This window comes from Podarcis pityusensis (assembly GCF_964106645.2).
Source record: "Podarcis pityusensis genome assembly, chromosome: 1".
Classification (NCBI taxonomy): domain Eukaryota; kingdom Metazoa; phylum Chordata; class Lepidosauria; order Squamata; family Lacertidae; genus Podarcis; species Podarcis pityusensis.
The window spans coordinates 60,838,103-60,863,949 of record NC_138028.1 but is presented as its reverse complement, the minus strand read 5'-3'; the positions used below and the strand labels follow the sequence as shown (position 1 = coordinate 60,863,949).

Here is a 25,847-nt window from a genome sequence, read left to right as displayed (position 1 = left end):
TCTCACAAATACATTTAAAAAGCCATAGAATGCTCGATTAGCCAAAGGTCTATGGAGATTACAATGTTCTGTGACATTTGCATAAACACTGAACAATTTGGCTCTAAGCACACAGTATGCTGGCATTTTATGAGGAAATTTAATTGGACATTATTTACACCTTTTCAAAATACGTTATTTATGTTATTTATTTAAATTATTTATAAGCCACTCTTAATTGTTTGCACAATTCCAAAGCAAATTATACCTGTGTTAATGCAAGTCTTTTCTTTGGTATTATTGCTAAAACTTTTTTTTTTAACCTTTCTAAAACACATTCTAGCACTTTATCGATACCTTACATTTCAGCCAACCAGCAGCACATAAAGATGAATATCTGGCCCTAAGGATAGCACCATTTTAAGAATATCAAGGACAGCTTGCATTTTAAATTCCATGTGTGTGATCACAAACAGAGATCTTCTTCCACAGAAAGAAACAAATCAAAGAACTGAGAATCCATTGCCAAGGGCTAAAATCAATAATTCCACCCTCATTCTCCTAAAAAAAAATAGTTTCTCAGTCACTGTTTCAGAACAGAAACCAGATGCAAAAGATAGACTATACCCACGTATACCCATGCAACTTTCTAATGATATTGTTAAGATAATCTTTGACTAGAAATGGACAAAACAAAAAAATATTTTAATTTTTCTTCTACATAACAAACATTATGGTCCCTGCACTGCATCTTTAGCAGACACACTAGAGGACAATGAAACTCACTATGTGAAGGTCAACTCAAGAGTTAACACCTTGAGCAGTGATGAAGTATGGGGGCAGGGTGGTGGGGAGAGAGGTGATGCCACTGGAGTGCCAATCCCAACTGGGAGTATAACATACAGCTCAGAGCACAAACTATATATATTTCCTTTCTTTATTAGTGTGATGAAAAGCTCCACTCTTCTGCTGCTTAAACAACTGCTATGTCTGCCAGAGCTTCTCTCTTCCCATACAGCCTGAATACATACATGAGTATCTGGCACAAAAAAAGTATCTCCTCAGAATTAGTTCTCTTAATGCTTTTCCCCTGGGTAAACAGGGTGTTAAGTACTGTTACACTGCTACCTGCAGTACCAGGAGAACACCAAGATCCTTTCTGATTGGCTGCTTTCCCTCCCATCTGTTAATCATAGCCACTCACGAGATCTGCAACACTCACATGCCTAGTTATATACAAAGTAATCTAGAATTTCAAAGCATTTTTGAATCTATTAGCACTTATCATTAAATCAGGAATAACAGATCATTAAGTGACCAAATTGAGACTTAATGTCACAGCATTATTCTAAAATTGGTCACTTACGTAAGATCTATTATGTCAGATCCAATGAGAAAATATGCACACACTTCATATAATTGCTTAAGTATGCAGTTTTACACAGAAAGGTAAGTCCATAGTGCCTATTCATGTCTACTTACCTTTTCTTTTACAACTGCCAGGGTTAATAATGGCCATAAAATTATCCAGGCATTAAAAAAAAAAAATCCAGCCAGGCTGCCTGATTTGATTACAGTATTTTCTTTAGCAACAGATCTTATAAGTCTGCTGTGAAATCTACACTGGCTCAATAATTTGCTATACCTTAACTGTCTTCAGTGTACAGTGGAAGCTGTATAGATGCATATATGTGGAGAAGGAGTTCTAAAATTTAAGGGCTGCTACAGAGGAAGCCCTCTCCTGGGCCATTATTCCCCACACTTCTGAGGGTGGTGGATCAACCAAGAGAGTCCTTTCTGTCAAGCTGAATACCCTAGGGTCTGTAGGAGTGGAAGTAGACATTTGGGGCCTAAGTGTTTAGGGCTTTAAACACCATGTGAGCACCTTGAATTGGTCCTGGGAACTATCTGGCAACCATCTATATGAAACCATTGGGAGCAGTCATTGTGGGGTTATGAGTTGAAGTGTTACTGGTATTCTGAAGACACCCAGCTCAATATCTCATTTACATCAAGATAAGGTGAGGCTGTGCAGGTGCTTAACTCTGTCAGGAATCAGCAATGGGCTGATGGCATCCAGTTGAACAGAAGCTGAATCCAGGCAAGAGGAGCTGTGGATTGCTGGATCCTGGCCTCCCGAATTAGGGAATGGTCTATTCTGAGTAGTTTTGCACTTCTCTTGAAGAATCAGGAGTGTTTGATGCTGGGCTCTACTTTGTTGCTGGAGACCGAAGTGGACACGGTGGCAGAGAGTTGCTTATTCCCAGCTAGTATACCAGCTGCTGGACAAGGAAGTCTACCAGCCACAGAAATGCCTTAGAACCTCTCAGTTAGAATACTAAATACACTCTATGTGGGGCTTCCCTTCAAGACAGTTTGGAGATTGCAGCTGGAAGATATGCTCTAGCCACCTATTCATTACAACATGAAATGCAAAGTGATATCTTTGACATATAAATCCCTATATGGCTTAGGACCCAGCTATCTGAAAGCACATCTCAGATAGCAGTACTGTCTCTGACGGAACCACCAGAGAGGCCCTTTGAGTTGCAATGAAGTCTAGCTTGTGATAGGGCATTCCTATTCCATCTCTCTCACACACAAAAACACACACGATTGTGCTCTGCACATGTGTAATGACACTCTTTCCAAAATAACTGCTGAACAAGTCCTCTTCTGATAAAAACAGCAAGGTTAAAAACTGCAGCCCTACCAAGTGAATATGTTACAAGATGCCACTACAGCCAAGATAGATATGGTGGTGAACATGTCATTGTATGTAACATGCCTACCTTCCTTCTTAAAAAAACAACAATCTGTGTACAGTGGTACATCGGGTTACACACGCTTCAGGTTACAGACTCCGCTAACCCAGAAATAGTACCTCGGGTTAAGAACTTTTCTTCAGGATGAGAACAGAAATCGTGCTCCGGCGGCGCGGCAGCAGCAGGAGGCCCCATTAGCTAAAGTGGTGCTTCAGGTTAAAAACAGTTTCAGGTTAAGAACCGACCTCCGGAACGAATTAAGTACTTAACCCGAGGTACCACTGTATTCAGAATCATGCTGCATTATAAAGCAAGTGTGTACTACCTCCCTTTGGAGCTTGTACAATATGCTTAGGAAAGAGCAGGATTCTGTTTCTAGGCAGATTAGAAGTAGGAATGAAATTGAGGAATTATAATCACTCTTGAGAAAAAGCTGCTTTTAAAAAATAGAGAGATTCTTTTTCTCAAAAGACTATTTTAAAGCCAGGGTGCCTGCTTGGATTCCACATCCAGCATTCTACCTCTTGCTCAGCACTGTGCCTAAAGGTATAATCTACCACTATATCACCTCATTCACAGGCAGTAATCCTATTTTTCTGGTGACTTGGGATTTGAGATAGCAAGTATTTTAACAAAACAAGTTTATTTTCTATCAAACAGCTGTTTACATTAACTCAGATGTCAGCTTGAGGGGAAAATAATATTTAGGTAGCTATTTTTAAAACTTTTTTAAAAAGTAACATATAATTTAATACTCCTCAAGAGCAATTCCTCACTCTCCTATAGACCAAAGGTCTTGTGTTTTCATTTGTTTTTTTGTATACGTATCAACAACAAATTAAGAAAAGGGACAAAATACTTTAAAAATTGAGTTATTTGTTTTTTCAAGAAATGCTTTCAGCAAATTAATATAAAAAAGGAAGCTTGTGATTTTGCACTGCCTGTGCAACTTTATTGCGGCCACAGGCATATGATGTCTGCAGCCAGTGCAGGGAGAACCGAGAAAATAAACATAGGATATTGGTATTGGGTTGAATTAGGCCACAACTTTATTAATTACAGGTAAGAGTAGTTTTGGCTAAGTCACTGAGCGTGTATCCAGCATTAGGCAGCCCACTTGCTGCCCAATAGATAGGAACCCAGTGGGGTTGACCCTGTGCTGGCGAGATGCCCCTGACATGGATTGGGGCCCATGACCTCATACAGGGCGCCACTGGGAGAGGTGTTTTGGCCCTTCAGTCCCTGTGTGGACAGAGTCACTCCTTCTGGACTCCTTTAATAGAATACCCACATGACTAAGTATCCAGCCCAATGCCTTATCTGCCGAAGTTGTGAGAGTTGCTATGAAGTAGGCAAAAACCTGCAAGCTGCCAATTTGCTTGCAGGAGCAAATTCCTCACTGGTTTCAAATACAGCACCAATGTAAACCATAGCAAGGTCCTTACGCCAACCTAAATAGCTTGGCTCCAGTTCCCATGAATGGAATCCTGCTTACTCCAACTGGGAAAAGTGGGCAGTCATATTTGCTGGCTCCTCCTTTCCCCTGCAGCCCCCTGTGCCCCCTGAAAATCAGCTCCAGAAGGTTACAGGATTCCCCAGAACACTACGGGAGGTGGCCCAAAAGGCTGCAGGGAGAACCACCTTCCTCACTGTTTCTTCAGCAGGAGTCTCCATTGGACTGCAGATATTTCTGTAAACATAAGCAAGCTTTCTGTTTACGGAAATGCAGCTCTGGATCCAGCCCAATGTTATCTATAGTCTTAAAATATGTTAATGAACCAAGTGTATATTCATAGTAATATCACTTTTAATTTAATCATTGCATATTGCATTTCATATTTGTTTCCAACAGAAAGAAAAAAGGAAAAGAAAGGTGAAATAGTGCTGAAAGATTACATCAGGCATAGGCAAACTCGGCCCTCTAGACGTTTTGGGACTACAATTCCCATCATCCCTAGCTAACAGGACCAGTGGTCAGGGATGATGGGAATTGTAGTCTCAAAACATCTGGAGGGCCGCGTTTGCCTATGCCTGAATTACATAATACTTGTTTGTTAACTGGACAGTCATTCCCATCAACTGCCAAAACCTTAGTCAGCAAAAGGCTACTGGTACAGTTTAAATAAATGGATACATTTCAATCTCATATTCAAATGTGCACTGATTTAAAGTAAATTCAGTTTGATAATATGAAATGTTATAGTCATAAACAATCCCTACAAAAAAAGAATTTTACAATGCGGTAGGAGGCTCTCTGTAGGACAGGAAACAAAAGAATTGAGAACTTTTGCTACATAGTCTGTTGACATACAAAGATAGTCACATTTCGATTCTCTCGCTCTCTCTCTTTTTTTTTTTTACACTGTCCTACTCATATTTTTCCAAAGTAAGGGTCTTGCCTACTGACTCTGAAAGTAATATCTAATGCAATTTCGAAGTTCAGTTCACAAGCTAACATTCAATGAACCTGTCACCTCTTACAGATATTCATGCTCCTGTTATGGAAAGTATCATAATAAGTCTTAGGTAACTTAATTTGATTTAACACTGTCCTAGTGACTCAGCCTTACATCCTGAGGTTTATTTTTTTATTATTAAAAAATCCTACCAATTAGATTTGATTCCACAGCTTATATTTAATGCTTTGTGTGGGGAAAAGGTATTCTTTAGTGCCCAATTATATTTTAAATGTATTCTTTTGTGAGAATTTCTCATGCCTACAGCAGATTTTGCACTACTGAAAATAGTTAAGTTTTGTGTTGAGTACAATCAAGCTGAAGTCGCGCACTCTGATATCCCACTGAGAGTTAAGCATGTACTTCACTGCTCACTGAAATCGACGGAACTAAAAAGTGCTTAGCTTTGGCTGGATTATGCTCATTGTGTTCTCAACTTAATCTTCAATTACTGTAGTTAGGGCTCTCATATGTTCACTTAAGATATCGTAGGATACCTGAACCTTGAAGAAGAGCATAAAGGTCTCAGAACAGCTGGAACTAATTTCTGACTAATGGCAAGCTGGCACTTAAAACAAGGAAGAAACTTCAAAGGTTTGTGTATGCCAAACTCTGGAATATACACTGTACTGGAGATGAAATAATAGCTGCCAACACAGAATAAACTTAGGGGGGAAAGAATTGTTATAAAATGTACCTGAAGAGAATTATACTATAGATCAACAACTTCTGAACTGGGATGGCAAATATGGCCATAACCCATATTATTATTTTAATATTTTGTATAACATAATACAGTATGTAAATAGAAAATATTATTTACTACAAAATATCGCTTTTTAGTCTATTATCAGGCCTTTACCTAGAAACAAGTTTGTTTGTTACAGTGGTGCCCCGCAAGACGAATGCCTCGCAAGACGAAAAACTCGCTAGACGAAAGAGTTTTCCATTTTTTGAGTCGTTCCGCAAGACGAATTTCCCTATGGGCTTGCTTCGCAAGACGAAACGTCTTGCGAGTTCTTACGAGTTTGTTTCCTTTTTCTTAAAGCCACTAAGCCGCTAAGCCGTTAATAGCCGCTAAGCCGCTAAGCCGTTAATAGCCGCTAAGCCACTAAGCCGCTAATAGCCGCTAAGCCGCTAATAGCCGTGCTTCGCAAGACGAAAAAACCGCAAGACGAAGAGACTCGCGGAACGGATTAATTTCATCTTGCGAGGCACCACTGTATTTCAAAGTTTGTGTGATAACTGAGAGTTTTCTCCCATGAATATGTTTTATTTAATGTTACTTGATTCATGGAATGAATTCTGGTTCCTAAAACAGGAAGGAAACACAGGCAGTTATGCCCAAAGATTGCAATCTCAAGGTAACAAGCCACTTAAATAAAGTTCATCCATGCAGCTCATAATACTTTGATTCATTTGGGGGTTTGGTGAATCCTGATTCCACTATGGATTTGATCTGAAGTTGGACAGGAAGGAGGGCCTTCCCAGTGCCATCCTATAACCTGGACAAAAGAGAATGAAGAAAGGCCCTGGATGAGCCTTTTGAAGTACTGGGGTGACATACTGGGAGGAATTCAACGTCACACTAAGGTAACTGTTCTATTGGGGCAAGCATTTCAGCTCCTTCCCTCCCCACACCTGTTATTCTGGGGTTTCTCCCAACATCCACCCCTGAGCTATTCTGGGGTTACATGGGGTATGCATGGGGGGCAGGGACAGGGGAAAACTCCCTGATAGAGCTTGTTAGTTGAATTTCAGTACAGAAGGCATTATTTGTAATAAAGTGCAAATAACATAGGAAATTTTGGTTATTCCATCCATATCCAACAATCAGTAAAACTAATAAGCTAGTCAAATGATGTTTAAGAATGAATAGGAACCATGTGAGAAGGGGGAATTTCAGAACTGCATGATTATAACAGGAAGTAAGTTGCTTGTCTGGCTTGCATGTTTGCAGGGGATATTCAGGTCTGTTTTTGACTGTAATTGTACATCATTTAGAAACAATAATTTTGGGGCATATTTTTTTTAAAAAATATATATATTTGAAGATACTCAGAAGAGGGCCCCTTAAGGAATGCAAAATTATATTAATGATGATGCCAGGCATCTTCAGGGATGCTCTGGGGGTGGCATTTGGCTTTGCAAGTTCCAGAAAAAGTAATACTGGGTAAGTGTGCTGCACCAGTATCCTTAATAACAAGCTAGTCAAGAACTACTTTTGGTAGTCATGGTATGGAAGAACCACAGATATCCTATGGCAGTCTAGGCCACTCTTCAAAAATATTAAAGATTATTCCTGTGTGCCTTTCAGATGTTGACCCATCACTGCAATAAGAACTGGCATCAGGATAGTGATGTATTAATTAACTGGTAATTTATCAATACAGGTCATTGAACAAAGCTTTGTACTTAATTTTTCCAACTGTTCATCACACCATCTTCTTAAACTGGATTGAAAGCTTTATGCATGACTTTCAGTAGCATTTGCAACTTTTAATTTACATTTCTTCTCACACACACATAAATAAATAATATCTTATGTCAGGGGTTCAGGAGCAGAGGCACAGGAAAGGGAGGAAATAGAGAGCGAGGGGGAGGAGTCCGAAGGTAATGTTAGCGATGACAGCGGTCCGAGGTCTCTGAGTCTTTCCAGCGAATCGGAAGATTCACAGAAAGGGGCTCCCATGGTCAGAGCAAGGGGGGTGCCGAGGGGGACACCCCAGGAAGAAGGGGCCAGAGGGGACTCAGAGAGAAGCAGTTGGAAATCAGGACCAGCGTCCACACCAGAGTGCAGTAGGGGGGAGGAGTCCCAGGCATCGGGATCAGGCGGCGCACTGCCAGTGGGAGGACATGAGTCAGGATTGGCCACGCCTCCATCGGGGAGCGAGGAAACGGTCGAGAGGAAGGTTGAAGGCTGGGCGCGCGCGCCAAGTTCAAATGTACAGGAGGGCGGTGCAGTTGGCAGCCCGGATAGGGAGCCAGGTCCCAAAGCCCGCCGAAAAGACGGGGAGGAGTCAGGGGGGTCAACGTCAGCGTCAGAAGAATCCAGGAAGGAAGGGACCCCGGGGGGGTAGCAGGACCCAGAGGAGAAAGGAGAGACGGAAGAGGTGGAGTAAGGCTAGAATCTTAAACTGGTGTACAGGGGGCGGAGACTCAGATGGAGCTTCGCCGATCTAACCATGAGACGTAGAGTTGCACGCAGCAGCTTGAGAATGGAAACTGTAACTCAATAAAGACTTTTGTTTAATGATCGCTGGCTAGCGTGATCCTCTGTGAGCTAGGATCTGGAAGCAGCTCTGACATCTTATAAATGCATTAGATTAACATGTGTTGAGTTTGGTATTTTGTTTTGTTTCACGGATGATTTAATTATCGCAATGAAATTACAGCACACCACACAACAGCCTGGAGGTGTAATTCATGAAGCTGAGATCTATCATTATGCTAAATCGCAAATGCATTACATTGTACATTTTTGCTATGGACCGTGTATATTCTGCAAAGAATGCACAAATCATATTCTCACGTAAACGGAACAGTATATTTTCACTTTTGTACATGAAGGTTCTTTTAATGATGTTTTATAATTATCAAGTAATATAATACATTTTAACAAACAAAGTCAAATGTAGATACTATGTCATGCCTCCTTTATACCAGATTATACACATATATGCAAAAATTTTCACATTTTGCAGACTTCAGTTTCTGATCCGAAAAATATAGCTCTGCACTCAGATATCCACATCTGTATTAAGGGCACACACAAAAACACAACAAGGAGGAAAACAGACTATATGCACCAAGCGAGAAATTCCCAATCTGGCCTGATTCATAAGGACCAGCAAACTGAAGGTCAACGAACAGACTAAATCATAAGACAGACAATCTATGTGTTGGGGAGTTTATCAGGCCTGGACAGGGTTTCACTCCCTCTGAAGGAATAGGTTAGGTTGGGGTTTGGCTCTTAGATGCATCTTTGTCTTTGAAGCGCCATGTAATCTGGAGGGCAAGGGACACATCTTTTCAGCTTATGTTAATATGTCAACTATGCTATTTTCTAGTTAGAGATAGATTGGTCACTATGATTCATGCATTGGTAACCTCATAATTAGACTATTGTGATGCACTTTATGTGGGACTTTCCTTGAGACTGTTTCAGAAACTGTAGCCAGTAGCTGTGGCCAGGTTGTTGAGTACAGCACATGCACTGAAGGACCTGCACTGACTACCAGCCAGCTACTAGCCATGTTCAAGGTTTGTTGCTAACATACAAAGTCAGTGCTTTTTGGGGGTACGCAGGGGTATGCATACCCCTAAACATTTTTTGAATCTAAGTTTGGTCTCATTGAGGGGCAGTGTTTCAATATGAGTAGGAAAATGAGAGTACCCTTAAACATATTTTTTTAAAGGAAAGAAACATAAACAAATTGGGCCCAGCTTACCTGAAAGATCCTTTGTACCTACTTGGATCTTTAAGATCACTTAGATGAGTAGCCTTCAACCTTTTCAGACCAGAGAACCACTGTTAACCCAAACATGCATTTGGGAGTCCATTTCTTAATTTATATCATACAATTGCATAGTGGTAGTACTGCTGTTGAAACCCATCTCAGATAAGACCCACCAGCTGAAGACCAATGACTTAGATCAGGCAAAGCTTTAAATATGGCTTCACACCCTACAAAGTATTTCAGAGTGGTAACCCCAAAACAGCCATTTTCTGCCACTGGCCTGTGGGATGCCCTTCCCTCTGCCATATGTGAAACATAAACCATCAATTGCTTTGGATGTCTTCTAAATACATAATGTTGTATTGACCTAATGTGTCCTGTGCGCAAGAGCACTGCGCAAGGTCTTCTGCTTGTGCAATGAGCTCCCTTACACTTTCCGTCCCCCCCAACCCCCCAAATTGGCTGAACCTCCAAAACAGCACATATGTGGTACACACTTTGCTTTTTAGAGTACAGGAAGCAACACAGCAGGCGTCATGAAGAGCTTACAAGCTACACTTTGATATAAAATACAACACAGTTTGAAAGCAATAGGCAAAGGCATACTAAAAGGTGACAAATATGCAGAAATGCAGGTGCGAAGACTTATTTTCAGAAAGGCCAAGTATATCCCCTACCTCATAGGCATCAGCTTACATTCTGCCTCATGATTCTCTTGAAATTCTCTGCTTCACAATTACTACTTCTCAAATTCAAACTTTTTTCAAACACTTCGCAGTTTTACATTAACAGTGTGGTTTCTTGCTATCCAAGCACATGTAATCTCTCCCCCCACCCACCCACCCCAATCCCTGATATATCTTAGGCTAATATTAAAATCACCCTTACTTCCTTGAACTTGCACACTGCCATGCAGGTCAACCACAGTATTTAAATATTAAAAGGCCTAAAACTAGAACGCACAGGAAATGGAATGAACATTTAATCCATAATTAATCTAAACTCTTTAAGCAATATTAATTCATTACTGGACAACTCTAGTAGATACCAGTATAATTCCCATCTTGCCGTTTAATTTATTTAAAATATTTTTATATGGTCTTCCATACAAATCCCAATGAAGTTTACAACAACTTTGTAAGGTAGATCACTCATAATGGGCAGTATCCAATCAAGTACTGTATCTCTGCTAATGCAAGGACTTTCAGCTGTGCAATGGAACTTCCCTTCCCTATCCGCTCCCTGCATGGTCCCTGAATCTGTTCTGGAATTTCCCCAACTCTCTGAAGCAGATTTGGGGAATGCGTGGGGTGCACTGCAAGAGGAGAGGGAGGTCTTGTTCCATTGTTGTTGTTGTTTAGTCGTTTAGTCATGTCCAACTCTTCGTGACCCCATGGACCAGAGCACGCCAGGCACTCCTGTCTTCCACTGCCTCCTGCAGTTTGGTCAAACTCATGTTAGTAGCTTCGAGAACACTATCCAAGCATCTCGTCCTCTGTCGTCCCCTTCTCTTTGTGCCCTCAATCTCTCCCAACATCAGGGTCTTTTCCAGGGGTCTTCTCTTCTCATGAGGTGGCCAAAGTATTGGAGCCTCAGCTTCAAGATCTGTCCTTCCAGTGAGCACTCAGGGCTGATTTCCTTAAGAATGGATAGGTTTGATCTTCTTGCAGTCCATGGGACTCTCGTTCCATAGTGCAAGCAAAAAATTGTTGCACTACCAGAATCACTTTGTTGGATACTGCCCACTGACCTGAAGTGTTTAAATTAAGGAGAAGTCTTAATTTTTCTTAAATGAATGAAAAAAACCAACAAAAAACCCCACAAAACCAGTTCTTCTGCTTGTTATTAGCCACAATTATAACCAAATACAGGAATACCAGCTGAAATTCCTGCTGTAAGTGGACAGTAAAGGTAAAGGTAAAGGATCCCTGACAGTTAAGTCCAGTCGCGAACAACTCTGGGGTTGCAGCGCTCATCTCGCTTTACTGGCCGAGGGAGCAGATGTTTGTCCGCAGACAGTTTTTCCAGGTCATGTGGCCAGCATGACTAAGCTGCTTCTGGCGAAACCTGAGCAGCTCATGCAAATGCCATTTACCTTCCTGCCAGAGAGGTCCCTATTTACCTACTTGCACTGGTGTGCTTTCGAACTGCTAGGTTGGAGCTGGGACTGAGCAACGGGAACTCACCCCATCACAGGGATTCGAACCGCCGACCTTCTGATCGGCAAGCCCAAGAAGCTCAGTGGTTTAGACCACAGCACCACCTGCGTCTCTTAAGTGGACAGTACATCCACACAAACCATCACATGCCATTCTGGAGTGCCATCTAACCTTTAAGAATGGTGGGACGGTAAAGGCCTAGAGAAGCAAATGAGGCCACGATATTCCACTTGCTATTTAGATCTCAGGTTGACTATAGTAAATAATTAAAGATGGCATGGAAAGGAATAAAGTGGAATAAGGGGGAATGAAAAAAGTTCTACTTTTCTGCCACACCATGACTGCTTGTGGTAGTTTATCAGGAATCAGCAGCATGCTAGTGTACACTGACCAATTACTCTTGCTTTGTTTCTCCCTTGGTACAAGCAGGATAAACAAACGAGGGACCCTTGGCTTCCCATTACATCCAATTAGAGGTCATGAGGTTGTTGTTTTTACTGCCCAACAAGCTGCAATAATTAAGCCAACAACAAACCATAATCCTTGGTTTGGATGTAACCAGCTTTGCTGATTTGTTTATTCCACTCATACCAGGGGAAGAGTGAAGCAGGAGCAATTTGGCAGTATGCACTAGCACACTGTTTATTCCCGATAAACCACATCAGAAAGGCTGGTTCATTGTTATGTGTAGCCAATATGTTGTGGCAGTTAAGAGAGGTAGATCCTGACCAAAAAAAAATAAAATGACGATTATGTCATTTTTAATAAATACAGCCTGCTGCTGCACTGATCCAGAATGCCACAGCCTAAGTCCCAACAATTAACATTTATAATGGAGCAACCAAAAATGGGAAAAAGAGAAAAAAAGCCTAAAACCTGCTCTGCACCATTTGTGAGATACTAAATAAACAGCAGCCCACTGGGATTGTTGTTGATGATGTTCCAGTTTTAACAATCGTGCTGTATTTGCAAGGCCAAGCAGAGAGCAGAAACAGAAGATTAACCAAGCTCCTGGCGGGCTGCCATATAAAACGAATGGGGTCAAATTGTGGCAGTCTGTCCAAGACTCTACCGAGGTAACAGCTGCCTGCAAAACACATTCTGCCACAGTGAGAAGAAAACAGAATCATGTATGATTTGCCTCTGGGCAAGTTGATGGTTTACCTAACTTAACAGAGCATGCTACACCTTTGCCTATTGCATGCTGCTTCCACTTGCCAGAGTAGTGGTACCTTTACATCTCACTATTAGCAATGACATCTTAAAAGGCATCATGAGTACTATTCATAAATATGTTCCAGTTTCAGCTCCTGTTTTTAGTGCATCTCACACATTTACCTATTTAAATTCATTTTCTAGAGTATGAACAAAATAACCGAGACTTAAGTTAGATCATTAAATTAAGTAGAATGTTTTTCAGTGTGCAGTGCTTCCAAAATAAAATATATGAAGGATACAACTGATGCAAATAACAAGGCTAAAATTAACTCCAGTTTTATGTGCACTCATACTGATATAAATACAAATAGTACATTGTGTGTACTTTGTGCAAGTACAAATTTATTTATACAAATAGTGTAGCGAAACACATGCAAAACAATCAGATCAGAGATTCACTACAAGGAAGTGCTATTTTCTTGCAGTTACAATAATTGAATAGTCTGCAAATTAATAATAAAAAAACAGAATATGCTATACCATATCAGAATAAGCTGTGAATTAATAGGAAATAGAACTTTACACAGCTATGGGGGATTCTAATGTATGTTGCTTGGGAGGTTGTATATCTTGTCTGTTGAGGGATACACACACACACACACACACACACACACACGGCTGATAAATAAAAATACCTCCACAGTTAATCAGCACATTTACTTACACAGAAACGTGGTTCCATATCTTCTTATATTCATTAAGATCATATTGGAAAGAAGCCATAAAAACAGCCTGAGATATATAACTGGCACACAGCAAAACAAAACACCCCCCAAGGTTTAAAAAGTGTAGCATTAAACAAAAATATCAAATACAAGCATCTGACTTCAGTGTGGTTCTAACAGCATTAGCACAGTTTGTCCCCTGAAGCACCAAATGGCTTAACAGATGATAACTCGCTTGCCTTCTGGCCAAAGCATTTCACACAGCTATGTAAGTATTTCTGGCAAAGATAGCACTAACTCTCAGACTAGTTAGTAGATGAACATACATATGTCTGTAAGTTTGATTCAGTACATAAATGGTCAGAAATTAAACAATGCAATAATACCTCACAAGTAAAAACAAAAGCCAGACAACCAATTTTTGAGTCTCAGAAAGCCTGAAGAGGAGCCTGGGCAAATATGAAAGCTGAGGAAGGCTGTGACATTTCCAAATTACACAGCTAGATCTTTGAAATTTCAAATAAAATGCAATTTCGTTTATTTATCACTAAGCACAACAACAAGATACTGTTCAGTCAATGTTTAAATCTCAAAATAAAAATCAAAAGCACTTTTGCTACCAAAATCAGATAAAAACACTCAATACAAAACATGGATGGATGCATGGATCCATACAGTGCATGGATGAAAGGACTGAGGTACAGAACTTCACAAAAACAATAGCCAAATACCTTGCAAGCTATGTGAAACTCCCATAACCCATTCCAAAACACATTCACTTAAAATACGGCCCACAGCTTGAATATTGCTCATTTTCCCACATGTGTCCTGAATTAACTACCCCGGTTCTGCCCTTCTCCCCCTGCAGGGGCCTATTTCCAACACTGCAAAATGAAAGAGAGCTTAGGGACCCCAGGTTCATGACATCTATTATAATGAAAAATTGAATAAAAATGTTTTACAAAAAAAAGTTAATCAAATTTTAAACTGAATATGAAAAGAACGTTATAGCTAATAAAAAGAAGCATCAGAGGGTGACACCATCAAATTTATCCTTAACACATATAAAATGATGAGCATGCACAATTTACCCTGCATATCAATTTTGTTTAAAAAATATAGACGAGCCATTCCGTTTGCCTTCACACAAATTCCTGTGTACTTGAAAACTTACTGTAAGAGGGTGATTCATTATTCCTCCTCAAGAATTATCCCATGATAATTAATGAATACCTAGTATGTCAGCCTAGATGCAGCAGAGCACAGAAAAGTACTCTCCAATCAACTTCCCCTTCCCCCAAGGGAAATATTTAGGTCTGTAATCACTAAAACTTCACACAGGCCCTTTTCATTCATTTCTTCCTGCATGGGCCTTTTACGCAGAATAACATCAACAACAAAACCAAAATGCAACAACATGCTGATTACTTTAAAGGGTAAATTTGGATACTGTTGTCAAGCAATGAGTTCCTTATCAGAAAAAAAAGATGTGCTGTGGTTCACACAAATTTGATATTAACAGAAAAATCATTAGAGGAAAACCACACATCCACATCAGTAAGGGGCTTCAAATTGATTCTTGTGTGAAATAAAGCTTGCAAACTCTGCATTGCATTCCATTACAAAGTGAAGGCTCTTCAAAATGTGGCTGACCTTTTCACAATAGCATTGATTCAGCTGGAGAGGCTGCAAAACCAAGAAGCAAATAAAGTTACCTAAAGGGTAACAGGTTAACGTAAGCTGCACAACATTGTGGCGAGCCTGACCTTCAGAATTTGAGGTATCATCAGTGCCCCCAAACCAAATAGAGGGGAGAATGCATTGCCACAGTAACAAGTAGTCTTACTCCAAATGACTGTAGACAGATTCCAATGGTTTTCAAAGGTTATCTAAAGAAGGATAGTCAGAAAAGGTGCAATCTTTAACATCTCCCTTAAGCTCACTTTTAAAATCACCAAAGTAACAAGGCCTGAAGGAGCACTGTGTGCTTTTCTTCATTTGTCTTGTTGGCAGATGGTGTTAGGAATGCATAAGGTAACTCCACATTTTTCACTGATGTTTTTACTTCCTTGAGTGCATAGTTCAAGGGCCTTAAGGGATTCTTTGGGTCTGTGCAACTGCAGACAAGGTGAAAGTTATCAACAATTTCTGAAAAAGCTGTAATACGTTTTCCCCCTTGGTTTAAGATATGGGGGGGGGGGAGAACTTGCTTTCTACACAGTTCCACATCTGCTTAAAACATCTGTGCAAGACAAAAACAAGTTTGAAAACTTCTTCTATTTCCACGCATTCTTTAGCATCCTTAGACTCATCAGACTCATTCTCCTTGACCATTTCACCCATAAAGTTGCATCCCATGACCAATTTTTCTAAATTTTAAACAGAAATTATTATATTCAATTTGAATGCCCCCTCCCACGTTCACCAATGCTTTATATTGTTTCATTGGTAACATAAGAGGAAAAGTGACTGTTACTCATATTTAATCTAAGGACAACCACAGATTAGGCATTTGGCTAAGTTTAAGAAATTATTTCTACTGCTCAATGACTACACTGCAGCATGACTGAATATTCACCTGGTCATCACTTTTACACTAAAAGTTCTGGTGACAGATAATAATAATAATAATAATAATAATAATAATAATAATAATTTATTATTTATACCCCGCTCATCTGGCTGAGCTTCCCCAGCCACTCTGGGCGGCTTCCAATCAAGTGTTAAAAACAATACAGCATTAAATATTAAAAACTTCCCTAAACAGGGCTGCCTTCACAACTGAATGGCTTATTGCACTACTGCTGGATACAGCATAGTGAAATCATTCAAAGTTGTTACACTGAACAGAAAGAGCTGCAGATGTGGAATGGACATACTGAATATAACATGCTATGTTAAAGTCATGTTTTACTCACCACACCACTAATAACACCATCCACACCATTGCTGATAATAAGAGAATTGCAGCTAGCCAACTTGCTCTGCACTGTGCAGATAGGATATGCCTGTAGTTTAAGACACTCTGTGCACTGTTGCCATTCATATCATTAGAACTGGGTTGTAAAACTATGTGATTTCTCAATATGTGAATTAAGAGACTACATTTACAAATGTTCAGGTTGTCCTTACATTTGCAGATGCAGTTGCATATTCATTACTTATACCCCTGTTTCAGCAATAAATACAATGAAGGCACCCAATTGCAATCTCTGTGTTAAAGCCTGGGGGGCAAAAATGACAAAGATGAATGAGACAGACACAGTAATCAAAATGAAGATATGAAGGGAAATTGGCAAATGCTTTGCATAGAGGGACTGTGATTGTGAGAAGAAAGAAAGAAAGAAAGAAAGAAAGAAAGAAAGAAAGAAAGAAAAGCTCATACTCGTATCTCAAAGCGTTATATCAAGGATTGAGAACATATGCATGTGCTATTTATGAAGCATTTTAATTGAAGACAATTGTAAAGCTCTTTAGAAAATCACATTTTCTTACCACCACTGAAGCGGAATGACCTTGAAAGTGCATTATAGGAACTGGGTAACACCCACAACAAAATTGCAAGAATTATTAGGTCAGAAAAGGAAGATGGCATTCCTGCCAACTAACCTTTCAGTCTGACAAGATGTAATTCTACACCTCTGGATATGTCTAAACATTGAAGATTAATGCCATCACATTTGTTTATCAGATTCTTTAAATGGGAACAAAATGCTGTTGTGCAAAAAAGAAAAAAGAAAGAAAAGGAAGGCCTGAAATAGGTATAAGGAGGCCAAAGTAGAAAATAAGCCAAAAAGAACCTGGTACAAAAGAGTTCTTTTTAAAATATCAATAGCTTAAAGAACATTCATAAAAATTACAAATCAAAGTATAAATGGGGTAATTGGAAATTTAAATGTGATCGTGATAGTTGGGTAGGCTCAGTACTTTTTTATTTTGTTTTTTAAAAAAGAGGTGCTGGTAGTCGTATCTTGATAAAAGTATGATAGGCCAGCACAAAATGGCTGTCTTGTGTAGCAAAAACAGAAGTGGTGGTACTCTGTACCAGTGAGTACAATCACTAAAAGCACTGGGCAGACCCATATATCTTTCTTAATGTTTGTACAAATGTGCGGGTACAATAAAAACATTTATAAATACACAAAATCCCTCTGTGTGGTCTCCAGAGTTACAAAATAAGAATGTTGAGTCATTTCTTCCATTATTCTGGTTTTGGATAGAAGTGACCTGTAACTAAAATGTTTATGATTACCCAGTTTTAGACCCCAAGGAAGGTTCATCCACTACACTGAAAGGCAGTTACTGGGCAGTCTGCCCCTGTCATGAACTTTTAATAAGGTTAAACATATAAATTTCCTTTTATGGTTTAACTCCTCTGCTACTTTGGCCTAACCTCTGTGAAAAGAGTTGAACCACAGTTCCACTTTTCAAATCGTGAAAATTATCAAAATATTTCCATTCTTTTATCAAGATAAGTATGTCAAACTCTTTCAACCTTTAAACAATTGTTTTATAACCACGCCTTATCGTGAAGTCCCTAACAATAGTTTCAACGGTAATATGAAACTAAGTGCTGGATTCTGGTTTATTTTGCTGCTTACATGTAGCGAGGAGCAAAATGGCAAGAATGGGGCTGGCTGCAATTGCGTACAACTCACACGTATCTTGCTTTATTAAACCTGGAAATGTTGGTTTAGTGGTATGTGCAGGCACTGACTTGCTGTGGCATGGTCCTCTAACAGGATTTGTATTTTTGGATGGAAGTTGCTTGCTTTAAATTATTCCCATGTGTCCTGATCAAACCACTGATCAGAAAGATAACATTATTTTTCAGAGATTTAAAACACACAGGTGTCCATTTGAGAAAGGCATTATTACTATTATTATTATTATTAATAATAATCTTATTATTATTCCCTGCCTCTGCCAGTTTCCCTGAAATGGACTCAAGGCAGCTTACAGATAAAAATAACAACAGCTAAAAACGTGGCCCAGGTTCATTAATCATTGCTAGAATTAAAACTATATATCTATACCTCTATCTATCTATCTATCTATCTAATCTATTTGGATTAACAGAAAATTGTATATGTTAAGAGTTTGATAAAATTAAGAACAAATAATTCAGGGGAGAAAGTCATTCATTTCTGTACTAACAAACATACTGGGAATTCTCCTTAAGCTAAAATATTCCGATTGAAGGAGAACCAAAGCAGGTAAAATTTCTGCCACACTATCTAAAATGTTACAAAACAGAACATAATGGAAAGCAGACACTACACTTTATTCTGTTTTATAAAATTTGATTCTGCCTCTCCATTGGCTTCAGACATCCATCAGAATAATACCATCACATGTAGTAATGAAAAGCACCAGAATCTTATATGTGATGCTACTCCTCTATACAGCTAGTACAAAACTGTGCTAAGTTTTGTTGCGCCATATTCCAAGGAGATGCACAGGACAGGGAATAAGATGTCTCCATTTTAAAATCCCTAAAGCCTAGGGCTGGCAATAACTTTTATTCCAACTGCTTTTGCAATCTGATACATCTGTTACACTCAGAACACTATAAATTTGTCACATGTCATTTAGCTTTGTGAGAGAATGTGTCACTAGAACTGGCACGTCATAGCTTTACAAGTTGTTGCATTCTCAAATTGATTTTGTTGTTTATGAATTACATAAATAAAAGAAATCTCTCTCCCTCGGCATATTAAGTGTTTGATAAAAGATACCCATGCAAACATAACCTCAACAGCTAGAAAATATTAATACAGGTAGAATAATAGAGTCTTTGTTCTTATTCTTACAGACATGCAAATGTTTTTGTTGAAATTATACAATTCAACCTGAAATGTACACGGTATGTGTAGTTTTTCATCCACAGTAACTAAAATGTTATAAGAGTGAACATCAATAGAAGCACATCACACAATTGCTTATTATTTATTAAAATTATACCTAATTTTTCCTTCCAAAGAACCCTAGGGTATTAAACAACAGGAAATAAAGCAATAGAACAAAAATAATAATAAAAACAATTTGGATACAGATGCAGACTGGGAAAGATCTCTTGCTAAATGACTTGTTGGAAAAGCAAGATTTTCAGTAGATGCTGACAAGGCAACAGAGAGTGCACCTGTCTAATATTCAGGGGAGGGGATTCTAAAGGGTTGGTACACAAAACTAAAGGCCCAATAAAGAATGGACCTTCTGGTAAGATGGCATCTGCAGAAGGCCCTCACCTGCAGAGTGCAGTGATTTGTTGGATAGATAACGGATGAGAAAATATCTCAGGTATCCTGGTCCAAACCCAGCACCTTGAACTTAGTCAGCCAGCTAAATGGTGACCACTGAGGTCACCAGGGCTTCTAGTGTCAAAGACAGATCCAAGAGCATCTCCAGACTAAGGGAGCATGATCCCATCCTAAGCAGGCAATTGACCAATTATACAGGCTTAGGAACCACCTGCCCACAATGTTTCTGAGCACAATGCCCTTAATAGCTTTGACCCTGTATACCTGAAGGAGTGTTTCAGCCCCTATTGTTCAGCCCAGACACTGAAGTCCAGCTCCAAGGGCCTTCTAGTGGTGCCTTCATTGCGAGAAGTTACAGGGAACCAGATGAAGGGCCTTCTCAGTAGTGATGCCTGTGCTGTGGAATGCCATCCCATCAGATGTTAAAGAGATAAATAATTATATGATCTGTAGACATCTGAAGGCAGCCCAGTATTGGAAAGCTTTTAATGTGTGACGTTCTGCTGTGTTTTTGTATATTCTCTTGGAAGCCACCCAAAGCATCTGAGGCAACCCAGTCAGATGGGAAGAGTACAATAACAATGATAATTGCTGTTGTTGCTGATATCACCATCATCTCCACCTTACCAGGATTCAAAGTCAGTTCCTTGGCCTTCATCCAGCCCACCACCAAGTCCAGGCAGTTGGTAGCTATCATAAACTAACGAGCCTGAGATGTATATTTCTAGGAGTGATTGGATCACTGCCTCTTTCAGAACAGCTGGGACTACTCCCTCCCACAAGTGAATCCATGAATGTGGATATGGCATCAAGACTACTACAGAGGTGAGCAACAAGTTGATCACATAGCTTAGTTGTAAATTCCAATCAGATCTACTCATACATAGCTGATGGCTGTATTTCACCCACTTCAGTTCACTTTGAGATTATACGTCAGTTGAAAACTTATGCCAGAATGTCCAAAACAGTGATCTTCAAGATCCTGACAAACCTGAATTTATTTTTAATTATCTAGAGGGTTATAGTAAGTACTATGTTCAGGAATGAATACTGCATGGAACTCAAAGCATTTAAATTAAATTTTTGGTAGTTTCAGAACACCTATCACAGGAAGCATCTATTACTATTAATTAAATTATGTTCTTGTTATGAAAATACAGTGGAAACGCGATCATTTAATCAGAGGAGCACAGTTAGTGTTAAAAATTGAAACATCATTGCAAATTAATGAGACATAAGAAAGCTTTTAACCTCAGGGTTGCAAAAGTGTGGGGGCACTACAGGAGCAGATAAAATCTATCTATGCAGAGTAGGAAATGAAGTGAAAATTAGACACTTGTAAAAGGGAAGAACATAAGCCAAACATTCTTTTTATCAAATTTTTATAGGCTGCCTTCTACCCACCAAAACAGGGGGCCTTCAAGGCAGTGTACAACAAAAATATGTCATAATGCAAATAAATAAATAATGGTCCAATGTTTGACTCAGTATACAGCAGCTTCCTATGATCCTATGAATAAATCACCAAAAGCAATGAACAGTAGCTGTAAGGTATGAAAGCAGTGCATGAGCAGGAACAAAGGTAGTAATTCCACTTACCTTCAGTGGTATGTGGTTTCATGGCATGGTGACATCCCACCAGTGGGATTCCCTAGATGATGGGAGCTACTAACAACCTGTCCTACCAACTTGGGAACTTTTGAATTTGGTCCACTGCAGATTGGCCAATAGCAGCTGGACCAAGGGGCAAGCACAATTGGGATGTGCACTGGGCCCATAACTCAGAGGTTGATCAATTGGAACCATCCTCTGCTACCAAGGCAGTGGCATGACATCCTTGACCCAGCTCATATCAACTGGGCAAGAAAGAAAGTGACTCAGACTATGAGGCAGAAGGTGGAGCAGTTAGGTGGCTGGGAGATTCAGCACCCTGAAATCACGTTTGACAAAGAGACCCTCTGGGTGACATCCAGTTCTCAGCATCAGGGAATGATGTCTGATTGAAAGATATTGTGGTTGGGCTAAAGTGTTGGCTGCAGATGTGAGTGATTTGGCAGTGAGCAGGTATTTGGGTTGGCTTGGATAGCTGATAAGGCATTGGGTAAAAGCTTTAGTCAGGGTCAGATGGGAGGTTGTAAGCCTTTGTCTGCCCTTCCAAGGGAATGGGGTATCCCATTAAAGGGATCCTGGAGGAGGTGCTTCTGCCCCCAGTTGGGGGCACTCAAGACAAATATATTTGATACATGTCATAAGATTCCCTCACCATTGGTTCAACCCATTGGTCAATTAACCAGCATATGCCTAATCCAAAAAACACATTTGTAATCAATAAAGTTGATGCCTAATTTGAGCCACAAAAAAGTATGCTGTCACAAGTGGTCATTCATTTCCATACACGGTATGGGATAGCAGGTCACAGCGCCTGGGCATGCAGCTAATCATGCCTATCAGTCAACAAATATAAATATGACATATTTGTGAATATTGTAAATATCTTAATTTCTGAATGTTGTGAATATTTTAAAGTCATGCTGCCCTCAGTTCCTTCCAGAGGAAGGGCAGGATATAAATTGAATAATAAAAATAGTAATAGTAATAATTCAAAATGGAGCATAAAATGATGTCTGTCGTTACTCTATATGTAGCTAGAACTTTATTGCTGATTACAGTTGCAGCACTGCTCAATGTGAAGCTTTCTTTAGCCATGCCCAGATTCAGCAGTTTCATTTAGAAGGGGAAAGTGATGGCAATCTACGCAAATCATTCTTTGCAATCAGCAAGGCATCATCTACCACATCCAACCATATCACAAAGCCCTCCAGGTTTTCCTCTTTACAACACATCTCTCATCTTCATGTTGGATACATGTAACTGGTTGGACTCTATTCTACTTTACAGTCCAGCACACCAATCCTACACTTCAGCAGCAGGCTTATTTCCAAGAAAGTGCATCAAGGGCTGCAGACTATGGAGGTTGCTACACTGGCACCTTTCCCCAATCTGAAAACACACATCAGTCTTAAACATACTGTTATGTACTGAGTTGAATAGGATCCAAAAGGCAGCAGTCTGACTGGTCCTAGAACAATAGGATTCAGAATGCAGCAGTCTGATTAGTCCTAGAACAATGCAGCAGTCTGATTGGTCCTAGAACAATGCAGCAGTATGATTGGTCCACAGGAGCCACCCAATCCAGCTCCAGGTGGAAGTGAATCCGCAACCTGATTGGCCTACAGGAGAATCCCAGAATTAGCCAATCACGTGCGGCCCATTGTGTAAATAATGTATATAAAGCAGCTATTTTGGGGAAACTTTCATTCCTCACTACTATGAGCTGAATAAAGAGCATGAAATCCACACTCGACTCCAAGTATATTTCACACACAGAAATAACCAACCTTTGTTTCAAATGTGGTCATTAACTAAAGAGTTCACAGTTCAGGGGTGGTTGTGAGTGTGGGGGATGCTGCCATCAACATATTTTTTGCCATCACCAACACAGCAGTATATAAATCCTACTTAAGTTAGTGGGACGAATATGTGGGTAATTGTGCACAGGACTGCAGCAATAGCAGTTAAAGCATATTAATATCTAAATTCATCACCATAATCATGTGTTTAGCTTAATGTCTTCTTAAGTTCAAACTAGAAAAATATAATTTTGAGGTAAAAAATTCTGCCTATCTTCTACTAGGCCGATATTTTTGTTCTCTATATTTGCATTTACTAAACTGCATCCTACAACTTCCATCTTTTCCCTCACTTATCAGACGTTTCTTCTTTTCAGATCTTGCCAAAGGTAACCTTCGCAAACCCTGAGCTTTCAGGAAGGGAAGAACACACACCAGCTCACAGTTTGTGATTGCTTTACAGTGTTACCTTATACTGTATATTACCTTGTCAATTTAAACAGCCACAAAACGTTAGCATTTTATAAGGAATGACCTTTCATGCTGTGAAATGCAATTAGCAATGCACTCTGGGGTAACAATGTCCTCTGCAAACAGGTGGTGAACTAGCAGCTGCAACTTTGATACTATAATGAAAGAGAAGGACAACTTGAAGCAATGCTGCATTGTGTTGACATTTCCATTCTCAAGATTTTAAAAGAAATTTGAAAATATATATTTGTTGCGCTCAGAACCAATTAATACTGTATGGATTTTGCTGTACTACAGGACCTAACCTACTGTTCACACTTATAAGCTATCATCTACCAAGGATGCATTACTGCAAAATTATTATTTCCATTAAGGTTATACAGGAAGTGGAAGAGTGATTATGCCAAAGACTTTATCACGTTGCACAGTTAGGAAAACATAGGAGCATAAAGAAATTAAGTCCCTGACAAAAGTGATTCTCTCTCTCTCTCTTGGCTTGTTCACAACAAAGCAAAGTGTGAATTCTCACCAGCCTATTTCCCCATTAATGTAGGGGCATATGCATGATGTCCTCCCTATCCCAGTCCTGGACCTTTCCTCCTTTAAATGTGGAGTTTTAAATCATTGGAAAGTCTGAAGTGAGCAGAATATATAAATAAAAACATTTAAAGGGGGAAAGGTCTGGGACTATTCAGGGATGGGGTCTACTTTACTCTGGTGTGGACAAGCCCTTTGTCACCTTTTCTCCAATCTCTTTCATGTGTGGCCTATAACATTTTGTTCAGCCAAGGTAAACATGAAGCCACACAAAGTCTGAAGCTAAGCAAGTTTGGTTCTAGTCATACAAACACAAGCACACACACACACCATACACCCACGCACCCTACTATTAACACCCTCCTGTCCTAAATTTGAATATATCAGCCCCAATAAAAGAATCACTCCCTAGTTCATGTCCTATTAGTCCAATTGGAATATTATTCCAATAACATTGTCCCTTTGTGACTTCCTCTTAGGGCACTTTCACACATGAAGTTTAAATTGCCATTTAATCTTCCTTCTCTTATTTATGTGAATGTCTAATCATGGTTAATGCAGAACAGGTATTTGTAATGGAAATGAGCATTCTGGCTAGTATTGATTTTACATTGGTGTTATAAACCCAATGAAGCAAAAAGTGCTTTGCGCTTTGTATGTGAAAACATCATTATTCTCTTTCACTCTATACACTTTCTCTCAGCGATTCTATTCAGGCCCTCAGCTTTAACTTTTCACCGTTACAAACATTACTCTTTATCCACCTTACACCTTCTCACTTTTTGTTTAGTCTTCTACTGTTGCTTTATTCTGCTATGTGTGTAAACTTATTTAACATATTTATTACCTGTTCTTCATTGTTACATACTTTCACAGAGTAAAGAACAACAACAGCAAGAACAACAACAACGTAAACAGAACACCTACCCCTCCCCATACAAAATGTATTATTCACAATCTCAAGAACCAGTAAAACAGTGGATCATAACAATCATCATTATCTCTGATATAACACCTGGATAACTATTTCCTTGTTTTCCCATTTAATATAATAAAATAACAAAATGAGCATTCCGTTTAAGTTAATTCAAAGTAGAATCAACAACTGATTCTATGCTACTTCCCAGCAGATTAACCCTCACTGAGGGTCAAGAGGCTTGGACACAAGCCTGGACACCAAACATAGTATTCTGTGGGTCTGAAAAGGCAAGGCTTTATCTGACCATGAAGCCTTGGTGCTGGAGATGGTCGATGTGGTTGTAAGCAAATGAAGGTTACATAAAGGTGGGAGAATCCATCCTAACTTTTTTTAAAAAATCCACAGAGGTGTGTTCATGGGTCCCTTAGATCAAACAACATGCCTACTGTTTTTTCACTTTTTTAAAGACAGTCCTCAGGCCACATCTTAGAATTCAGAGGTCTGCAGATTCCAGAGCATGACCTGTTCCAATCTGCAACTTGATTCGA

The 25,847-nt window shown here is 39.5% G+C and overlaps 1 protein-coding gene and 1 long non-coding RNA gene across 7 annotated transcripts in view; one reads left to right on the top strand and one right to left on the bottom strand.

Moving 5' to 3' along the window:
• NELL1 (neural EGFL like 1) overlaps positions 1-25,847 on the bottom strand; it is a 391,785-nt gene that overhangs the window by 203,174 nt on the left and 162,764 nt on the right. The window lies entirely within an intron of this gene.
• Positions 9,377-24,109, top strand: LOC308474216. Of its 3 annotated transcripts, XR_013984561.1 has the most exons (4): positions 9,391-9,463; positions 19,518-19,568; positions 20,493-20,787; positions 23,750-24,109. It is a non-coding gene; the product is annotated as an uncharacterized lncRNA (long non-coding RNA). The 3 variants fall into 3 exon arrangements; XR_013984559.1 differs by lacking the exon at positions 19,518-19,568 and having other exon boundaries at positions 9,377-9,463; positions 20,593-20,787; XR_013984560.1 differs by lacking the exon at positions 19,518-19,568.